We start from the raw sequence: 22,594 nt of genomic DNA, 5'->3' as shown, positions 1-22,594 counted from the left end.
TGGCTTAATTTTGCATCTCTTAGTAATTTTCCACTTGTACTTAATCAATTTGCAAGCACTATATCAGTTTGGACTTGGTGATTTATTTATTGCTACGTGTTTTTTTCAAAGAATAACAGAGCAAAAAAGACCCATTCTTGACTGTTTTTATAATAATGAGGAGACTGGGACCTTGAATATACTCATGCATGTGTGCTTGGTCACCAAACTGAAAACTTTTTTCAAAATAGGATAAAATGTGATTTTTAAAAATATATTGTATGTTTATCATACTTTTCCAAAGTGCTGTGCACATTAAGCATAGTTGACTGGACAACTAGAAGGTCAATTTGAGAAGGAATGGCTTGAGCAGTCGGAATGCAGAAGGCAAGAATAGGAAAAGTTCCAATCAGGCATGATGTCATAGGATTGGGAAAGGGGATAGACATGTGAAGAAAGAAGTCATAGAATGGAACTGTGAGCCGAGGCTTAAGGTATTTTAGGAAAATCAGATGGGAAATATGTAAAGGAGACTTTCTCTACCATGAATCAACTCTGCATTATCTGCCATTCAGTCTGCCTTGGACTAACCATTCATCAAAGTGAGCAGGTGCACCAAGGAGGGGGAGTGCTACAGGTTTCTCTTCATCCTAGCTATATTGCCCTTAACTATGTCACTGCCCCCTTTGACTTCAGTATAGGTTTAGGGGAATATTGCCAGTTTTACTTTAATCTCTATTATTAAACATGTTCTGTCACGATGAGTGACTAAAGTTAAAAGTTTGGTTTGAAGCTGTTGTCAGATATCACATTTGTTTCCATCTCGTAGCTTGAGTGTTTCACTTACAACCAATATAAACATAGCTGATGAGTCTGGCTAGCATTCAACTCACCAACTGACTTGTGTAAATGATCTTTCTGCTCTTTATTTTGAGGAATGGAAGGGCTGAAGGGGCATCATTGTTGGACTAGGCTGAGGGCATCATTTGGTCTTCACCCAGCCTTGCATTCATTAATACATCTCATGTGTTTTGAAAAGTACCTGTGTTCCAGGCAACTGTTCTGGCATTAGAAAGGCATGTTAAAAAGACTCAACCCTGCTCCCTTCCAAGTTTATAATAGCCTAGGGACCAGGCAGACAAGTAAAGAGGCAATCACAACACAATGTATTCAATATTGCTATAGAATGCTTAGTCAGTACTGTCAGTCATGAATCAGGCTATGTGTGATAGTGACACTGACCCAAATGTCTTCTTTCTTCCAGACAGAAGTGATGTTACAGCAAACCAGAAAGTGAAACTTAAAAGTTTTTTAAAAGAAAATCAAAACCTATGATGCACACTAGGCCACAATTATTTACAAACATATACATTTAAACTTTTCTATTTGGATCAAGAATTCTCAAACCATAATTGTCTAATTCCATGTCCTGTCATGTATGCATCCTCCTTGCAACCAAAGGTAATTATGTCTGAGTACATGAACCTAAAATTTGCATTTGGAGTGCCTGAAAGCACTCTTGAAGTGCTGAAGCCACAAAACAAAAAGGAATGAACACAATACCAATGTGGGTTGTTGGGCATAAACACTAAGATCAGAATAGTAACTGAACCAGTAGCTGTAACCAAGATCTGTTGTAATTTGCTACAGTTGATAGAAGTTCACTAATCCTAATTTAATCTTACTGTTTAAAAGAATAGTTCAGAATTTCCTTCAAAATTAGGCCCATGTTATGGATGAGAAGATGAGGTATATTTTTTGGGTCCTGGGAAATGAAAATCTTTTTAATATTGAAATATAAATCCTTCATCCGAGTATATTTTAAATCATCCTCAAATATTTTTCATTTATTTTAAGAGATCAAGGTAAGTATGATTCTGACAAAGTGAGGAAAGGGGTTCAGAGGTGTCCCATGACTTGGCCAAGATTACACAGCTATTTAGTGATATAGTCAGGAAGGAGCCCTAAGATGTTTTTCCAATATGCCCAAAGAAGACTATGTCAGGAAACCTGGGGCCAAGAGTCAGGTCTCTGGGCTATATTCACACCTTCATATCAGTCAGAGACCACTCATGAAAAGAAGACCAACAGCAGGAAATTTGATGTAGAAAATTTAATGCAGAAAGTTAGTTACAGTCTAGAGGAGCTTGAGAGAGCAACTCAGGGAAGTTGAGACAACTCCAAGATGAGCAATTGCAGGAATCCACCGTAACTCACAGGCCTGGAGGGTATTTGGGAGGAGAGATGAGGCCATATGATAGGAATGAGAACCTGGTACAAGGGGACCATTTATGGAGCCTTGAAAAACGGGACCATTGAAGATGCTCCCGGGAGACTGAGCTGGGGGAATACCTTGGATGCTCCCTCTGAAATGGAAAGAAAGAAAGTCTAGGAAATATAGTGGGTGTCTATCCCACTTGGAAAACAACACAGCATGAAGATGAAGAACGGGTCTGAGGAAAATGACAGCACACCTTTTCAGTGGAACATCTATGTGTGGAATCTCAAATGTGTTTTGCATTATAGGGATGTTTTATTTGAACAAGAGATTCTGTCAATATATTCAAGAAAGTAAGTTTAAAACTCAGTATATTATACCAACTCACTTTTAAGAGGACATTCCACATCTTTAGCATTTCTACATACAAAGTATTTTTGCCCATGTTCACCCTGAGAACACTGAAAATTGTTTCTATTTTGAAATGAAGAAACTGAAGCTCAGCTTAGTGTAATTAAGAAACTTCACCCATAAGACATGGCCAGAAGACTCAATAGCCAGGACTAGAAATCTGGGTCTTGGACTTCAAACTTGGGTGCCATCATTCCCAAATTTTGTTCTAAGGCATTGTAGGATGCTATAGAAGATGTACAGGGGCATAATTAAGTATTTTAAAATTTCAAGGGGAACACAGTAATCTGTTTTGGACCCTACATGATTGAACAGTTTGAACACTAGATTGCTATGTCCCATTGGTTTATGTCATATTGTTATGAAGCTAGGTTTTCTGTGATGAAGAGCAAGGACCATGTCAGAATCACCTGAGAACACTAAATGAAGGTAACAGTGTCTCATCAAATTGATTTTAAGGTTTGAGAAGTTGTGCTGCATTCAACAGTCACTGAATTATTGGGAGGTAAGGGCTTACAAGTTATTAGGACCTAACTTCTTAATGAATAGAACTGCTCATGTTTCTTTTGATTGGGGATATATTGTGAAAAACTTGCAGACATTAAGAACAGTGTCATCTGAGAACGTATTCCTGCTCTAGGGACCTCAAAAAGGACCCAAAGCAATAACAGGAAGAAATTGAGATTGTGGCTGGTGGCTGTTGAGGTGGAAAGAACTCACAATACCCTGAACTGTTCTAGAATCCTACACCCTGTGGCCACCACCCTTGTTTGCTTTATTTTGAGGAGTAAACATGGGTTATAGTTGAGTTTAATAATTTGAAAATCAAGGTCATCCTTACAAGAACATGGTGCATATCTTTAGATGGTTCTTAACCTGCCCCTCAGACCAATGAGTATAAAATCTGGAAGATAACTTGCTCGATTATCAAAGTTCCAGAGGCCACATGCAAGACCAGCATGGCACATCATCCTTCACGCCTTCTATCAGTGCCTGCTCTTATCTCAATCTGCCTTTGCCCTGTGCTCACTTGGGAAACTTAATTGTGGCAGTCAGGTTGCCATCTCTTTGTCATTCAGCTGTTAGATTTTTTGCCCTTCCAAAATGTAATTATTGAAACAATTTTGTATCTTGAACACTTCCTCCTTATCTCTGTACAGACCTCTAAAATGTGCCTTATAATGAAGATTGTACCTGACAATAAATTCTCCAAGAAACATAGACATCTTAAAAGATCAAAGAAAATGTGGATTGAAATTTGTAAGTGATGTTATTTTAAACAAAAATGAGTGAAACTGACATCTTATGACATTATAGAGTGTTATGATATTTTGTAATTTGGGAACTAGAGAAACAGAAGATCAAAAGATGGGAGAGAGAAATTTGAAAGAAATGAAGTTCTGTATTCTATAAACTATGAAACAGTTCTCTTATGTATTAAGATAGAACTATAATCAGCATAATTGCAATGAAAATATTCACTTTAAGTTTTAAAAATGTACATTACAGGTGCTGTGACTTCTTAGTGTGCAAAAGTTCTAAGCCCTGGTTATGAAACAAAATCCTAAGTGGAATTTTAAAAAATACTGATGTCAGAGTTCTGTGTACTGAATCTTCAGGGTCAGGGCTCTTGAATTCCTGTTTTTTCTTTAAAAAGAAACAATTGATGTGCAGCTGCTAAGAAAATTATTGAATTAGATACACTCTGGCATAAACTACAGACCAGCAGCATCAATGTCACCTGGGAACTTATTAGAAATGCTCAATGTGTGGAACTACTCTGGACCTACAACATCAGAATCTATAGTTCAAGACTCCCAGTGACTTGTATTCAAGTTGCTAAAACTCTGGTCTACAGGAGACAAAAATCAGACTGTGACTCAGGGGACTTGTACATGGCTCTGTCATGTACCAGATAAAATAAATCATTTATCCTCTTTGTATCTACTTCCCAGCTAAAGAAGCAGATACACCTACCTAACTTACTCCAGGACAGTTGTGACGCTATGAAATGGAATATAGAAAATATGTGGAAGTACTTCAGAAGATTAAGAGTGCACTGTTTGTATAAACTGATGCTCTTATGTGGTCATTAGAACCACAGATTTATAGAGTTACTTGGCTCTTCAATTTATTCCACCTTTATATTTTGAGCCACATCCTTGATTGCTACATGGTTAATCCCCCACTCATATATTTTTCAGCCACCTACTGAAAATGCCCAAGGGCAGAGTTAATTTTTTTCTCATAATTTTCAAGTCATATGAAAGTGAGAAATACAAGTGAAAATGTAGCTCATTAGAATCTCTAGAGTGCCTGGTAATATGCTATGTTCATTTAATGTAACTCCATATCTGGAACTTTGCAAATTCAGGATTTTAATAAAATCATCTTGGCATTATGAGTCCCATAGTCTCTTTTGTGATTGATAATGTTTGATTCATGATTTCTTGATTTGTGGGTCATCTTCTTGTGATACGCTGCTCTGTGCCATCGGATGAATTTGGTAATGGAGCTCTGTCATTGTGTCTACAGGAGTAAATATTAGAAGAGTAAAATCTATGAATTGTGCCTAGGACCTCTTCTCCAACCTGCTTGGTTCCATCTGTGATGCTTGATGCTCCTTGGGGGTTTCCCAGGTGGTGCTAGGGGTAAAGTAAAGTGAAAGTGAAAATCGTTCAGTCCTGTCCGACTCTTTGCGACCCCATGGACTATACAGTGAAACGCAAGTTCAATCCCTGGGTTAGTAAAATCCTCTGGAGGAGAAAATGGCAACCTACTCCAGTGTTCTTCCCTGGAGAATCCCATGGACAGAGGACCAAGCGGCCTACTGTCCATAGGATCACAAAGAGTTGGACTCGATGCTTCTTGGGGGCCAAACTTTACCCCAGCTCCTTCGGTACCTGCCAACCTCTTCCTACACCCTAGCCTTTTCCTAAACATGCCCTCAACACATCCCTGCAAGATGTCCTTCTAGATGAGGCTGAACACCCCCAAATACAAACCTGAGTTTATCTCTAACTCCATCCTCAGTTTTGACTCCCTAGCCAGCTATAACCCCAAGAGTCTCTTCTGCCTCTGCACTGCTGTCTGTGTGTAAATAAGAGTATCTCTCCTCGTGTACTTGGTATTCTGCAGTATGTTTCTTATAGCTGCTGTGCTGGATGTAAATTCTAATAAAGCTCTTTTTGCCTCTTTCTTCTCTTATACTCTTGATTTTCTTTTTCTTATTTTTGCATTTTCCTCACCTGCAGTTTTATAGTATTTCATTGTTCATGTAACTTCAGCTTATCAATGCTGCTGTTTCTCCTCACTTTCAACTCATTCCCTTCAAGTCTTTTCATTATCCTGGGCTCAGTTACCATCTTTTGCTCTTAGATTTACTGTGTTTCCCTTTGGCTTGATATCTATCTCTAGTGGTAGTGTTAGTCGCTCAGTCGAGTCTGACTCTTTGCAACCCCACAGACTGTAGCCTGCCAGGGTCCTCTGTCCATGGTTTGTCCAGGCAAGAATACTGGAATGGATTGCCATTCCCTTCTCCAGAGGATCTTCCCAACCCAGGGATCTAACCCAGGTCTCCTGTATCGCCGGCAGGTTCTTTACTGTCTGAGCTACAGGGAAATCCTATCCATCTCCAATTTAAGGCTATATGCTTCCTGGTCTTTGGATAATAAAGTACTTGACCTCACTAATCATATGTTTCTCACCCTTATTTCTTGGATGGTGAGAGGTGGTTGTTTAATTCCAACAAAGGACATTGTCACTGTCAGTAAGTGTTCTTCAATGTAACCAGAAAGTCAATCCTGAGAAAATAAAACCAGTCCAAGTTCCATGACATTTCCTTTGAATATTTCTTGTCAAGAAAGAAGTAGGATCAATGTCAGTTATCTAACAGGACATGGAGAAACTACAAAAATGCTTTTTGTTTATACCTCCTTATGGTCTCTATTACATGGAGGGTACACATATGGCATTTCTAGCAGAGGTTTCACTTATATACTTACAAATTCAGGTTATGGTTTACAAGTCCTACTTTTAGTTGTGCAGCCACAGGCTGTACCAGGGTCCGCTTACGATTCAAATGGTAACAACTTACTGTTTCTATCATTTGAATTTATTTTGTGTTTGCAAAATGTCCTGAGGTCTCTCTGATACATGCTATTTTGTGTCTTCTTAGTGTTTAGAGGGAGTTTAGGGGAATTAGGAAACCTAAGCAGAAATTGAGCTCAGTTCAGTTGCTCAGTTGTGTCCGACTCTTTGCGACCCCATGAATTGCAGCACGCCAGGCCTCCCTGTCCATCACAAACTCCCGGAATCTACCAAACCCATGTCCATCGAGTCGGTGATGCCATCCAGCCACCTCATTCTCTGTTGTCCCCTTCTCCTCCTGCCCCCAATCCCTCCCTGTATCAGAGTCTTTTCCAATGATTCAGCTCTTTGCATGAGGTGGCCAAAGTATTGGAGTTTTCAGCTTCAGCATCAGTCCTTCCAATGAACACCCAGGACTGATTTCCTTTAGGATGGACTGGTTGGATCTCCTTGCAGTCCAAGGGACTCTCAAGAGTCTTCTCCAACATCACAGTTCAAAAGCATCAATTCTTCAGTGCTCAGCTTTCTTCATAGTCCAACTCTCACATCCATACATGACCACTGGAAAAACCATAGCCTTGACTAGATGGACCTTTGTTGGCAAAGTAATATCTCTGCTTTTTAATATGCTATCTAAGTTGGTCATAACTTTCCTTCCAAGGAGTAAACATCTTTTAATTTCATGGTTGCAATCACCATCTGCAGTGATTTTGGAGCTCCCAAAAATAAAGTCTCACACTGTTTCCACTGTTTCCCCATCTATTTGCCATGAAGTGATGGGACTGGATGCCATGATCTTAGTTTTCTGAATGTTGAGCTTTAAGCCAACTTTTTCACTCTCCTCCTTCACTTTCATCAAGAGGCTCTTTAGTTCTTCTTCACTTTCTGCCATAAGGGTGGTGTTGTCTGCATATATGAGGTTATTGATATTTCTCCCAGCAATCTTGATTCCAGCTTGTGCTTCTTCCAGCCGAGTTTCTCATGATGTACTCTGCATATAAGTTAAATAAGCAGGATGAAAATATACAGCCTTGACGTACTCCTTTTCCTATTTGATTTTCCAATTACTGAAAGTTTTAAGATAAATGAAATTAAGATAAATAAATAAAAGGCAGGTCTATGTTCTAGAATTCTGTGTGACTTTGGTCACTTGCATTTGGGCTTTATTTAAAGAATGAGTAGTTTTGTGCATATTCCCAGAAATATTTAAATGCTAAAAATGTGCCAGCTTGTCATGTTATAAAATTCTTACTGTTTATGAGAACACTGCAGTCCATCTTTTGTGTATAGGGATTCTTTCTTGCAATGGTGGCCCACTCCAGTGTTCTTGCCTGGAGAATCTCAGAGACGGAGGAGCCTGGTAGGCTGCTGTCTATGGGGTCGGACATGACTGAAGCAACTTAGCAGCAGCAGGAGCATTCTTTCTTGCACTGTGTTTTCCTTCTTTGCTGGACTATATTGTTGTAGTTCATCTCAATAATCTTTGTCTCCTGTATTTACACTCTAGTATAGTCCCCTCTCATGTTAAATAGAGGTTATTTGTGTAAACTCTAGAATATTGTGGGAACATTGCAATATAACTGCTGAAGTTAGGTGATAAAAGACATTGGGACTTCCTTTTGCTTTCTTATATGACTTGCTTTGGAGAAAGTCAGCTGCCATGTCATAAGGACACTCAAGAAGTCCTATGGAGAAGCCCATGTGTCAAAAACCAGAGCCTTCCTGCCAAGAATCAGTGAGAAACTGAGGCCTCTTGTCTGTAAGCATAAGAGTGAGCCAACTTGGAAGCTGATCCTCCAGCCCCAGGTGAGTGTTCAGGTGACCATGGCCCTGGCTGACTAATTAAACTGCAAACTCACAAGAGAACCTGAGCCAAAACCACTCAGTGAAGCCACCCTAATTTCTAACCCACAGAAAGTATAAGAAAATAAATGTCTGTTGTTTTAAGTGGCCTAATGGTGACTGCAGCTATGAAATTAAAAGATGCTTGCTCCTTGGAAGAAAAGCTATGACCAACCTAGACAGCATATTAAAAAGCAGAGACATTACGTTGCCAAAAAAGGTCTGCCTAGTCAAGGCTATGGTTTTTCCAGTGGTCATAATATGGATGTGAGAGTTGGACTATTAAGAAAGCTGAGCGCCGAAGAGTTGATGCTTTTGAACTGTGGTGTTGGAGAAGATTCTTGAGAGTCCCTTGGACTGCATGGAGATCAAACCATTCAATCCTAAAGGAAATAAATCCTGAATATTCATTGAAAAGACTGATGCTGAAGCAGAAACTCTGATACTTTGGTCACCTGATGTGAAGAACTGACTTATTGAAAAGACCCTGATGCTGGGAAAGATTGAAGGAGGGAGGAGAAGGGGACGACAGAGGATGAGACGGTTGGATGGCGTCACTGATGGACATGAGTTTGAGTAAGCTCCGGGAGTTGGTGATGGACAGGGAAGCCTGGTGTGCTGCAGTCCCTGGGGTTGCAAAGAGTTGGACTTGTCTGAGTGACTGAGCTGAACTGAACTGAATTTTAAAGTCATTTGGAAGATTGTATTAATAATATATGACTAATGTGTGAATGCTCTATCATCATGGAAAGATCACTGATTTGAATACTAAAGAAATATAATGACCAAATCTATGCTAAATATGTAAGGAGTGCTCATGTTTAGTTTATTTATATTTTTAGGCATCTCAAATAAATTTTCCATCATTTTATGTTTGAAGATAATGTAAGTTAAAAATAGAGTGACAATATTACAACATTGAATACAGGAGAAATGTTTAAGTCATAAATACAGAGATTTATTTGAAGAGTTTAAGTAACAATAGAAGTAGTAATTCTATCTCTAAACTACTAGAAATTAATAATTTCTAGGGTTGGAAATTTTTGAGATATATTAAAGAAACTAGAGTAACATAATTAAATGCCATTTGCCAATATTTTCCAGTTCTGTGTAAAGTTAACTGAACATATAAAACATATTTTCTCCTGCTGCTGACTTTTTATTGTCCTGAGTCTGTAGTAAATGTAAGTCTGCTATGCTTAAGGGTATAATTTTGTGCAGGAAACCACAATAAGGTCTGGGAATAATTGCCGCAAAGACTAAGATTAAAAGATAATGTTAGCAAAAATCTTTGACATTTCTATCAAAGTCTGTTCTCTAGAAGAAAAATGCTTGTTATTTTTTAAGTGATGAGGTCAATATTAGAGGAAATGCTATAGATTTCATTTTGTTGTGTAGTCAAGCAAACTTCTATAGGTAGAAAAAGTTTAGAGTAGTAAATCTTTTTTCTGCTAAACTATTTAATTTTAAAGTGAAGTAGCCATGTCTATGAGAGAAAACATTTAAACATTTTAGTTTTCTTAAGTTTTAAATAATTCAACATGTCCACCAGAACTCCTATAAAATCAGTCTCCCTTAATAACCTCATTTCATTCTTCATGATGACATTATGGGAAGTAACAAAAATTTGGATCAAATGGTTTGTTGTTATTATGGGAACACTCTGATAGTTCTTTGGGATGCCACATAGTGGCTATAAGATCAGCCTTGGGATGGTTTTCATGATCCTAGATCTCACTATATTGAGGCCCATGGGGGTCAAGAGATGGCATATAAAGTCCAAGAGTTCCTGTATCCTTTTGGATTTTATTTTGAAGTGCTGAAGTTGATGTGAGGATTTTTGTAATGTACCTGAAAAGGGCATGCGGTCATCATTTTCAACTCAACTTTGTGCTGGATATCTTTGAGGAATTATGCCATGATCTGTCTCTCATCTGCATCTTCAGTCCAGTGTTACCCCCTCGGTAAAAGGTTAGAAAGCTGAAAAAGTACTTTTCCTACACCTCTGTGCAGAACTTGCACCTCTCATCCTACAAACCCTATCCTGGGACAGTTCACAAAAACACCATTGTCAGATTTATCTGGAGGCCTTACTAGAGAGACCCCAGGTAAGCAAGTCCCAAGGACAGGCTTCTATGGCTAGTTCCTTATAAGAAAATGGATCCTGAATATGGCAAACCATGTTAATGTGAGAGAAATAAGAGTGCAGAGAGTCTGATTTCACATGAAAACAAGGCATCATTCTTTCCCCCTAAGTGTTTATTGGTCATATTACAGACGTGCAGCTCACACCACATGCAGAGAAGACATTTTAAGACTTATTTTAAGGAGACCTTTCAAGTCCTTGAACTGATACAGACATTAATGGTAAATAAGAATGAAGACTATTAAGGCAATTTTTTTTGGTTTACTTTTCCAGAGGAGCCCTCAGCTTTTACTGTGAAATTATTACTAGATAGATATTATGCTGTTCACATGCAAAGTCAATGAGAAAGCTCCAGATCATTGGGAGGCTTTGATCTCTGTGGTTTTTATTCCAATTTATGAATTCGTAGCTTTTGGAATATGACTGAAATTAAATGATGTCTTGATCAACATCTTGAAAATTCACTTTTCTTTTTCGGAATTTGTACATAAAAATGCTAATTTTGAACAGGGTAACAGCAAACAATAACTTCAGCTGGTTGAAATTCAAAGCTCTGTTTTCCACAGACACATAAAATTAGTTGAGAGTGGCCAACATTCTGGCCTGTACTCCAGTCTGGGTGTGCTCTGTCGGCTTCTGTTACTACATCCCGTCTGCAAACCAGGTGCACAAAACATCACAAAGAAGTCTGGTTGCTGGTAATTAATGGAGTTATTTGGTGAATGAAAGTCAAAGCAGTAGCAGTATATTTTGCTAGAGAGTGTTAGAAAAGTTTTCCTGAGCTAGCAGAATGATGGCAAATGGCAGCTTCTAATCTCAGTGAACTAGGATATTCTGACGCTCATTAAAGTTCAATGTTTAATCATCAACTCTTGCTTAAAGAAGAGAGGAGGGAAAAAAGATCTTTTATGGAGTGGATAAAATGTTCCCTATAAAGCAAATAAGGCAAAGCTACTCATTGTGATGAACTGTGAAAATAATGGCTCACTAAATATTGTACTGTGCTTAAGGACTAAATTTAAGGCTATTTCACATTTCCCCTCTCAAAAATGTGTGCCCTCCGGATCAGCTTAACTCACTTTTCTATATGAGTACAGTCATGACTTGCAAGATGTTTAATGATGGAAATGTGACTGTTTACTCAGAAAAAATGGAAAGAAGTGTTGTGAGTCATAGATAATAGATAGTCTTATGGTTTATGATGAGTAATCATGAATATATTTTTCTTTCATAAAAAGGAAAAAGTGCTATAAGTTAATGAGAATTTTGGAAGATTTATAGACCATTGTTTATATGTAGTTTTTCTATGCCTTTTAAAATAATGACTGTCAAAGAAAATTGAGGGATAAGAATTCCATTAATTAAAGAAAGTTATCCTGTGTATTAGTCGCTCAGTCATGTTTGACTTTTTGTGACCCCATGGACTATAGCCCCCCAGACTCCTCTATCCATGGAATTCTCCAGGCAAGGAATACTGGAGTGGGTTGCCATTGCCTTCCCCTATTTGCATCCAAAGTCAAATTACTGAATAGGAAATAAAAGACAAAGCAAAATAATAAAAAATCATCTTCCTTATTAGAAAACTCTCATCCTTTTCTATGTGTCATAGCTGTTTGGAGAAGAATCATTTAATAAATAAGTGACTATCAGTAACTACTAGGTCTTCAACACTGAATCAGACTAAGCTACTATGCTTTGTAACAGAATCATCTGGGCAGTTTGTAAATGCAGATGATTCTAGGTCACCATAATCTTTTTGCTAATCCAGTTTGATGTTCATTGTTCTCAGGGAGTTATTCTAGAGAAGACACTCAAGTCTTTATGCAGAGGTGAAGGAGATTACTATAATATATAGCGTAGGAGACTGGATATTTGTACCAAAAAGAAAAACAAGTAATTGGCAATAACTTGTAGTTAGTTATCCTCTAACTATACATATTATCTTTTATATTTTTTGCAGTGGAGCAGTAAATAGATGATTAAAATTCAGTCAGTCAGTAAAAAGTGGTATATCACTTGCCTAGACAGTGATATTCAGTCTTTTCTTGGTGGCAGGCCCCTTTTGAATCTGATGGTTATTTTAAACTTGGGCAAAAATAATATATTTTAACTCACTGTATAATTAAATAAAAAAGAATCAAGTTATGTATCTTCAAATCATAATACATATAATCAGAATAGTAGAAAAACATACTAATATATATGTCTTCTTAGAGAAAGTGGAGGAATAGTTCTTTGGTTTCACTGATGGATGATAACTGAAGCCAAAAATATGGAAGAAATCATCCATGGGAAGTATATAGAACACAAAAAAGAACTGGACAAAAGGAAAACTGAAATATACAAACAATTAGGAGATAGTAAAGGAATAGGAGCCCATGAAGGCAAATAAGAAGGAAGAGACAAGAGGAAGGAGAAATGCCAAGGGAGTATTAGCGATGGAAGGATATATTGTCAAGTACAGACTGAACAATATTATTAAGTATTGTTGGGATCAAGTAAGACAAAGGAGGCAACCCTATATTTTAAAAGGAACAGAAGTAAAGTCCACAGGACTTGAGGTAATGGATCTATGAGTATAGGCCTTGATGTTTTCTTATATGGATTTAGAAGTTCTCTTGGATAGTAACGGAGCTCAGTATGGAAAATGTGACTGATCCAGAAGCTCTCTGTCCCACGGGAATGAGGTTCTGTATGGTATAGATTAGTTCTGATATGCAGGTTCAAGACTAGATGTGCCACAAACATGGTCTCAGATTTAAGAATGCTCATCATTTAAAATGTCTACTAAAAGGATATGCTATGTAAAATTTGTCATAAATAGAAGTATTAATATTTAGAATTATGTTGTAAGTTATCAGGTGATCTTGAGTAATGACATAATTTAGAAATGTTTCAAGGTCTAAAAATCTAAGGAAGTGGCTGTTAATACTGGCTGCACATTACAATAACGGGAGTAGTAAAAAACAATTCGTGGCAACAACCTAGTCCAGTTGAATTTTTAAAACCCTTTAAAACTTCCCGCCCTGACATGTAAAACATCTTGAAAGTCATCGTTCCTGACCTTACAACAAGAAAAAATCTGGATAGGCTAAAAATCAATGATTTTGCTGAACCTGTTAGAAGTCTAAGTAATTCCAGCTGAGTTATTTCAAATCCTAAAAGATGATGCTGTTAAAGTGCTGCACTCAACATGCCTACAAATTTGGAAAACTCAGCAGTAGCTGGGACTGGGAATGGTCACTTTTCATTCCAATCCCAAAGAAGGTCAATGTCAAAGAACATTCAAACTACCGCACAATTGCACTAATTTCACATATTAGCAAAGTAATGCTCAAAATTTTCCAAGCCAGGGTTCAACAGTATATGAACTGAAAACTTTCAGGTATTCAAACTGGGTTTAGAAAAGGCAGAGGAGCCAGAGATCAAGTTGTCAACACCTGTTGGATCATCAAAAAAGCAAGAGAATTCCAGAAAAATATCTGATTCATTGACTACACTAAAGCCTTTGACTGTGTGGATCACAGAAAACTGTGAAAAATTCTTCAAGAGATGGGAATACCAGACCACCTTACCTGCCTCCTGAGAAATCTGTATGCAGGTTAAGAAGCAACAATTAGAAACAGACATGGAACAAGGATTGGTTCCAAATTGAGAAAGAGTACATCAAGGCTGTATATTGTCACCTGCTTATTTAATGTATATGCAGAGGACATCATGTGAAATGCCAGGCTGGTTGAGGCAGAAGCAGGAATCAAAATTGCCAGGAGAAATATCAATAACCTCAGATATGCAGATGACACTGCTCTTATGGCAGAAAGTGAAGAAGAACTAAAGAGCCTCTTAATGAAAGTGAAAGAGGAGAGTGAAAAAGCTGGCTTAAAGTTCAACATTCAAAAAACTAAGATTATGGCATCTGGTCCCATCATTCATAGCAAATAGATGGGGAAACAATGGAAACAGTGAGACACTTTATTTTTTTTGGGGGGGGGTTTCCAAAATCACAGAGAATGGTGACTGCAGCCACAAAATTAAAAGATGCTTGGTCCTTGGAAGAAAAACTGTGACAAACTTAGAATATTAAAAAGCAGAGACATTATTTTGGCAACAAAGATCCATCTAGTCAAAGCTGTGGTTTTTCCAGTAGACATGTATGGATGTGAGAGCTGGACCATAATGAAGGCTGAGCACCAAAGAATTGATGCTTTTAACTGTGGTGTTGGAGAAGACTCTTGAGAGTCCCTTGGACTGCAAGGAAATCAAATCAGTCAATTCTAAAGGAAATCAGTCCTGAATATTCATTGGAAGGACCATACTGAAGCTGAAGCTCCAATACTTTGACCACCTGATGCGAAGAACTGACTCATTGGAAAAGACCCTGATGCTGGGAATGATTGAAGCCAGGAGAAGGGGATGACAGAGGATGAGATCGTTGGATGAGATCACTGACTCAAAGGATGTGAGTTTGAGCAAACTTTAGGAATTGGTGAAGGACAGGGAAACCTGGCGTGCTGCAGTCCATGGGATCACAAAGAGTCGGACACAGCTGAGCAACTGAACAACAATTAGAAGATTGGAGTTACAGGGAAATTCACTTGCCCTGTATCTGGAGAAAGAAATGGATCCAGAGATTTACAGTCAAACAGAATAACCCAAAAAATATATATGTAGGTGTATGCTATTCAAAATGCAAAAAACCAAAAGCAAAGAGAACATCCTGAGAGATGTCAGAAGTAATAAACCACCTTAAATATAGAGAAGCAGGATAAAAATTATAGAAGACCTCTTATCACAAGCTGTGCAAGCAAGAAGAAAGTGGGATAAAATATTTAAAATGTTAAGAAACTCATCAACCTAGAATTCTATAATCAGTAAAATTATCCTTCATCAATGAAGGAAACATGAAAGCCCCTTCAGTGTCTCAAATTTGCAGCCAAGTTTGAGAACAACTGATTTAGGTAAATTTGTTTAGATGGCAAGAATATATGGAAGTATTCTTATAAAAATTTTTAACTTAAGTTTGTCCACAGTGTTCCCTCTACTACTGGCCTTGTGAACTCAGTATTTTTTTTTTTCCATTCCCCTCCCTTTTAGGAGCAACCTACCTAGCAGAAAGAGAGAGAAAGAGGAGGTAGAAAACCAGGCTGATCAAGACTTAAAGAATTTCTCTTTATTTTTTTTTTTCTTTCTCTCACATTTCCTCCCTTCCTTTCTTTGTCCTTTTCTTCCTTCCTTCCTTTATTGGAAACTAGTATGAAAGTAGTAGCTATATATAAGGAATGCTTATGGGCAGGAAAAGGAGTTTCTAAATTAGTGTCGCTGTGAAGTACTTGAAGTCTCCTACATGCAAACTTTCAAGTTGCAGACTTTCAAAGATGCAAATGTTCATTCACATGTCCAATCAAGTAAGTTACTTCTATTTGAGGAGGCACTGTTAACTTTTGAGGCATGGGACCTGAACATAGAATGGTACACAAAGATTGTAGCAGCCATTTGGAATGCAATCCTGTGGTACCATGTTATCTATGATGAGAAAAAAACGATACCCAGTGATACCTAGGCATCACTGGACTGTCTTTTCAAGATGTTAGATAAAATTGAATCCAGCAGGGAACCAGAATCTCTGCCATTAATATAGGCGTGAGTGAAACTGCAGCTTGCCCCACATCTCCTATTGTGTGGTATCCTTCAGCTCCACCGTCTCCCACTGCCTCTCTCTACTCCAGTCAGTAACTCTTCCTGCCAGTTCACTTAATGCCAGCCCCTATATGCCAGCTTTATGCAGTACTGTACTACTGTACTTTTCAAGATAGTACACTGTAAGATTAAAAATGTTTTCTTTATTTTTTATTTTTCATGTATTTGTGAATAGTACTGTAAACCTCTTACAGTAAAGTACTATATAGCTGATTATATTTGTGTTGGGTACCTAGGCTAGCTTTTCTGGACCTACAAATGCACACTCAGAATGGAACTCATTTGTGCTCACTTTGGCAGCACATGTACTAAAATTGGAATGATGTAGAAAAGATTAGCATGGCCCTTAGACAAGGATAACATGCAAATTTATGAAGCATTCTATATTTTTAAAAACTTTTACACAGCAAAAAAACTATAAACAACATGAAAAGATAATGCTCAGAATGGGATAAAATAATAGCAAATGAAACAATTGACAAAGGATTAATCTCCAAAATATATAAGCAGCTCAATACCAGAAAAACAAACGACCCAATCAAAAAGTGGGCAGAAGATCTAAACAGACACTTCTCCAAAGAAGATACACAGATGGCTAACAAACACATGAAAAATACTCATCATTGGTCATTATTCAGTTCAGTTCAGTTCAGTCGCTCAGTCGTGTCCGACTCTTTGCAACCCCATGAATCGCAGCACGCCGGGCCTCCCTGTCCATCACAAACTCCCGGAGTTTACTCAAACTCATGCCCATCGAGTCGGTGATGCCATCCAGCCATCTCATCCTCTGTCGTCCCCTTCTCCTCCTGCCCCCAACCCCTCCCAGCATCAGGGTCTTTTCCAATGAGTCAACTCTTCTCATGAGGTGGCCAAAGTATTGAAATTTCAGCTTCAGCATCAGTCCTTCCAATGAACACCCAGGACTTATCTTCAGGATGGACTGGTTGGTCATTATTACAGAAATGCAAATTAAAACGACAATGAGGTATCACCTCACACCAGTCAGTATGGCCATCATCAAAAAATCTACAAACAAATATTGGAGAGGGTGCGGAGAAAAAGGGACCCTCTTGCACTCTTGGTGGGAATGTAAGTTGATACAGCCACTATGGAAGACAGTATGGAGATTCCTTAAAAAACTGTAAATAAAACTACCATATGACCCAGCAATCCCACTACTGGGCATAAACCCTGAGGAAACCATAATTGAAAAAGACACATATACCTGAGTTTTCATTGCAGCACTATTTACAATAGTGAGAACATAGAAGTAATGTGGATGTCCATTGACAGATGAATGGATAAAGAAGTTGAGGTACATATAGCATCATTCAGCTATAAAAAGAAATGTATTTGAGTCAATTCTAAGGAGGCAGATGAACCTAGAGCCTATTACACAGAGTGAAGTAAGTCAGAAAGAGAAAAACAAATATTGTATATGAATGCACATATATGGAATCTAGAAAGATGGTACTGATGAACCTAATTGCAGGGCAACAAAGGAGATTCAGACACGGAGAAGAGACTTGTGGACCCAGAGGGGGAAGGAGAGGGTGGAATGAATTGAGAAAATAGCATTGAAGCATATACTTTACCATAGGTAAAATAGACAGCCAGTGGGAATTTGCTGTATGATGCAGGGAGCTCAAACCCAGTGCTCTGACAACTTGGAGAGGTGGAATGTGGTAGGAGGTGGGAGGGAGGTATAAGACAGATGGACCATATGTATACCTATGACTGATTCATGTTGATGTATGGCAGAAACCAACACAATATTGTAAATTAATTATCCTCTAATTAAGAATAAATATATTTCAAAAAATAGAACTCATTCATATTTAGGGGCACTTACTCTATATCCACCTAATGGTATTCAAATGATTTAAGACATAAGTTGAGGTGTTATTTAGTTGCTAAGTCATGTCTGGCTCTTCTGCACCCTCTTGGACTATAGTCTGCCAGGCTCCTCTGTCCATGGGATTTCCCAGGCAAGAATACTGGAGGGTGTTGCTATTTTCCTCTCCAGATCTTCCTGACCCAGGGATTGAATGTGTATTTCCTGTTTGGCAGGCAGATTCTTTACCACTGAGCCACCCAGGAAGCCCATTAAATTGAGTTACCTTTTACTTATTGCTCTGTGTCCTATCTCTGTTGTAACACTGGACTAGCAGGTTATGGTTCAATAATCTTTTAGTCAAGATATATCCCACAGTAATTCTCACAAGATTTTCTCCTAGTTTGTTGAAACTATCACATGCTTATTAAGATTGCTATAATTGTACAGTTGATATGGATGAAAATTTTGAGTATAGACTGTGATAGGATGTTCAGGGATGTCTCTACTTGTTTTTACAAGGACATAGTAAAAACATTTCTTGGAAGTAGCTGCTTCACACAACTTAATATATCATTTGCACCGTATTTATTGCCATAATAATTTGACCACAGGAATGTCAACAGATTACTCAAAATATTTCTAGAAAAATCGGACAGTTTTGAAAAAATTATTTGTCTCACAAGATGGATTATACTATCATTTTATCTTTATCCAGTTGTACAAATTTATCTGAAAGCTAAAAATACGCCTTGAACTTCAAAGGGTCAAAAAAATAGAAGAATTTCAGCAACCAGTCAAGCACAGTTTCTTTTTCTCTTTTATTCTTTATGACTTAACTTTTTTTCCAGTGGAGAGTTTGTAGGATTATGGAATACACTGGGCTTACCTTCAGAATTTTAAACTTACATGGTCTTCTATTTGCTCTTTTTGTGGGAGGGACTGGAGAGACAAAAAGACTGAGCTCTTTCTTGGTGATAAAGCTTTCTGTCTGGCTTTTTATCTTAACCATAGAAAACAGAAGTCCTAAAGATACCAAGCTAGAGCAGGCTGAAGAACTGGATCTCTTAGCAGGAGTGGTGCAGTGCTAGAGTGTCGTATTGTCGTCATTGAGCCTTAACCCAGATGGAACTTTTTTTCTCATCACTCAGTATTATCTCTGAACATGATTTATTGAGATAAATTAAGTTGGAGGAATCTGGGAAGTCTGGCCATATGCTCACTCCCTCTGCATATGTGTGTATTTAGTTGCTCAGATGGGTCTGACTCTGCAACCCTTTTGGACTGTAGCCCACCAGGCTCTTCTGTCCATGGGATTTTCAGGAAAGAATACTGGAGCAGTTGCCATTTTCTTCGCCAGGGGATCTTCCTGACTCAGAGATTGAACCTATGTCTCCTGTGTCTCCTGCGTTGCAGGTGGGTCTTTACCCGTTGAGCCATCTAGGATTAAATCATATATTGAGAGAACAACTAAATCTTCTAAAATGCATAGACACACATACACTCATAATCTTATTTAATCTTTAAAAACTGTTAAGTTATATAATTAATATAAACTAAAGAATATATGTGTGAAATAGGTTAATTACATAGAATAATAATAAAGTGCTCAAGTATGAAATCAGAGTCAGTGAAGGCTCATGTATTCCTCTCCTATCACAAAACCTTGCTTCTCCTACAACCACTATCCTGAATATTATCTTTACCTTGCCATTAAATATAGTTTTTCTACTATGTATGAATCCCTAAACCACTTGAGCTTTATAAAAAATAATGTTATCATATATTGTCTTCTAGGATTTGTTTATTCTGTCAGTATTGTATTTCTACAATTTTTGTGACTTTATGTGTAGCTGTAAATTCATTCTATAGTGTTCAACCAACTGAGTATGGCATAATATACTCATTCAACTGTTGATGCTGAGGGGCATTTCAGTTTCTGCTGTTTTGCAATTATAATTAATATTGTTTCTCTGAGATTCTTGTATATATTTTCTGGAATATATATATATATGTATTCTGGTACTTAGGTGCAAACATTTTTTTCTGGGAGAAAAATGTTTTGAGACTAAAACATTCCACTTTAGAAGGTAGTGCCTATTATTTTTCAAAAATGTCATAGCAGTTTGCTTTCCCATAGGTAATATACATGAGTTCCTGTTGATACATCCTCATTACACTCTAATACTTAATAATATTTGGCTTCTTAATTTTTGACAATTTAGTAGATATAAAAAGATGTCTCACTGTAGTCTTATTTTAAATGTATGTGATTATTACTGAGGATGTGCACTTTCTTTTTTAGTATTTATTTATATTCACTATTTTGGGGAATGTCTTATTTTTGATGATTTTTTATTGGCCATTTTATCAATTTATAGTCTTTTGTATATTATGACTATACTATTTCTTTGTTAGTTTTATGCTGCAAGTAACTTGTCTCAATTTCACTCAGTATTTTTTTTTACTTTATTTCTTTTGATTAACAGAAATTATTAATCTTAGGGTGATCAACCTACTTTCTTTGTTAGAATTTTTTCCTTGTATCTAATTTAATAAATATTTTCCTACATCAAGGTCATGGGTATTCTACTATGAAAGTGAAGGGAAAGACACTCAGTTGTGTCCAACTCTTTGCGGCCCTATGGACTATACAGTTCATGGAATTCTCCAGGCCAGAATACTCAAGTGGGTAGCCTTTCCCTTCTCCAGGAGATCTTCCCAGCCCAAGGATCGAACCCAGGTCTCCTGCATTGCAGGAGGATTCTTTACCTGCTGAGCCACAAAGGAAGCCCATTCTACTATGGTTTCTTTAAATTTTAAAGTTTTCCTTTCACATTAGTCTTTAACCCACTAGAAATTAACTTTATATTATAAAGAGCAGAAAGTAAGAATTAAATTTTACTTTCTTATATTTTCTTATCTTCAGTGGTCCTAGTTATAAATTTTTAAGGGCTCAACCTTTTCTCGTGGAGTTATAATCCACTTCTGTCATTTGTCTCATATTTTCATATCCTTATATCTAGGTGTCTGTTTCTATCCTCTCAATTTATTTATGCTAATCATTTTGTTTATTTTATGCCAATACCACACTGACTTAATTATATACAGTTTTGAAATAAACATTGCTATTTCACATACTATATTCTTATCCTTCTTTAGCAATACTTTGATTAGTTTTGGCTCACACAAACTTCAAATCAGCTTGTCAAATTACTTGTAAAATTCTATTACAAAATAGACAAATCCAAAAGTCAATTTAAGAAGTAACATCTTTAAATCATTGAGAATTCTTATCCAAAAAAAAAAAAAATGGTTGTCACAGCATTTCTGATCCAAAATGTTTATATTGTTGGTTTACATGAAATTGTTGACTTTAAATTGTGTTTAGTGGAGTGGAATTGATTCAGATATTAAAAACCTATACTAAAAATTCAAGGAGGAAATAATGTCAATTTTACACAAACTCTTCTAGAACACAGAAGAGGTGTGAGAGCACTTCTTGATTCATCTTATGAAGTCAGAATTACTTTTTGAACAAAACAAAGGCATTACAAGGAAAGAAAACTGTAGACTGATATTTCTCATGATCACAGATGTGAAAATCCTCCACAACATTTCAAATTAAATTCAACAACTCAAAAATATTACAACACCAAGATTGAGTGGGATTTATCCTGGGAATGCAAGGCTGGTTCAACATTCAAAATCAATGTTATCAATAAATACATCAGCAACTAAAGAAGAAAATCCATATGATTGTATTTATACAGAAAAAATATTTTACAAAAGTCAACATCTGTTTGTGTTGAAATTCTTAATAAACTGGGAATAATTTATTGTTTTAAACCCAATAGAGAAAGCATCAACCCAGAAAATATGGCTAACATGATACTTAATTGTGAAAGACTGAATTAGTTCCAAGATTGGGAAACAGGAAAGTATGCTTACTCTCACCATCACTCTTATTTAACATCATATTGGAGGTCCTAATTAGTGCAACAAGGCAAATAAAGAAGGAAGTAAATAAAAAAAAAAATACCTACAAAATGGAGAGAAAGTAATAGAGCACTTAGCTGTTCACAGATGACATTATTGTTTTTGAAGAAGCTACAAAGAATCAACAGTAGGTTGTTAGAATTAAAATGTGAATTTAGCAAGGCACCAGATACAAAGTCAAAATACAAAAATTAATTGTACCAAACGTACTAATAATGAACAATTTGAAATTGAACTGAAAACTTATTTTTCTTTGTACACGATGTTATTAAGAAGTTTGGTTGGAATTTGGTGTGAATTTTCATAGACCCCCAAAGAAAATCACTTATTTATTGAGTTGGACTTCTCATGTTTCAATATACCCTTAGTCTTATTTCAA

General features: G+C 37.1%; 1 long non-coding RNA gene and 1 other non-coding gene across 2 annotated transcripts; one reads left to right on the top strand and one right to left on the bottom strand.

Moving 5' to 3' along the window:
• Window positions 1-1,412: 1,412 nt before the first annotated feature.
• LOC122683587 lies at window positions 1,413-20,914 on the bottom strand. Its single transcript, XR_006337783.1, has 4 exons — window positions 20,810-20,914; window positions 6,601-6,607; window positions 2,782-2,787; window positions 1,413-1,424 (listed from the first exon to the last, which is right to left on the bottom strand). It is a non-coding gene; the product is annotated as an uncharacterized LOC122683587 (long non-coding RNA).
• On the top strand, window positions 16,667-16,773 carry LOC122684036. Its single transcript, XR_006337931.1, has one exon. It is a non-coding gene; the product is annotated as a U6 spliceosomal RNA (small nuclear RNA).
• Window positions 20,915-22,594: the final 1,680 nt, after the last annotated feature.

Source organism: Cervus elaphus, chromosome 25, assembly GCF_910594005.1.
Source record: "Cervus elaphus chromosome 25, mCerEla1.1, whole genome shotgun sequence".
In the NCBI taxonomy this organism is placed as follows: domain Eukaryota; kingdom Metazoa; phylum Chordata; class Mammalia; order Artiodactyla; family Cervidae; genus Cervus; species Cervus elaphus.
This window is presented reverse-complemented; position numbering and strand designations above follow the sequence as displayed.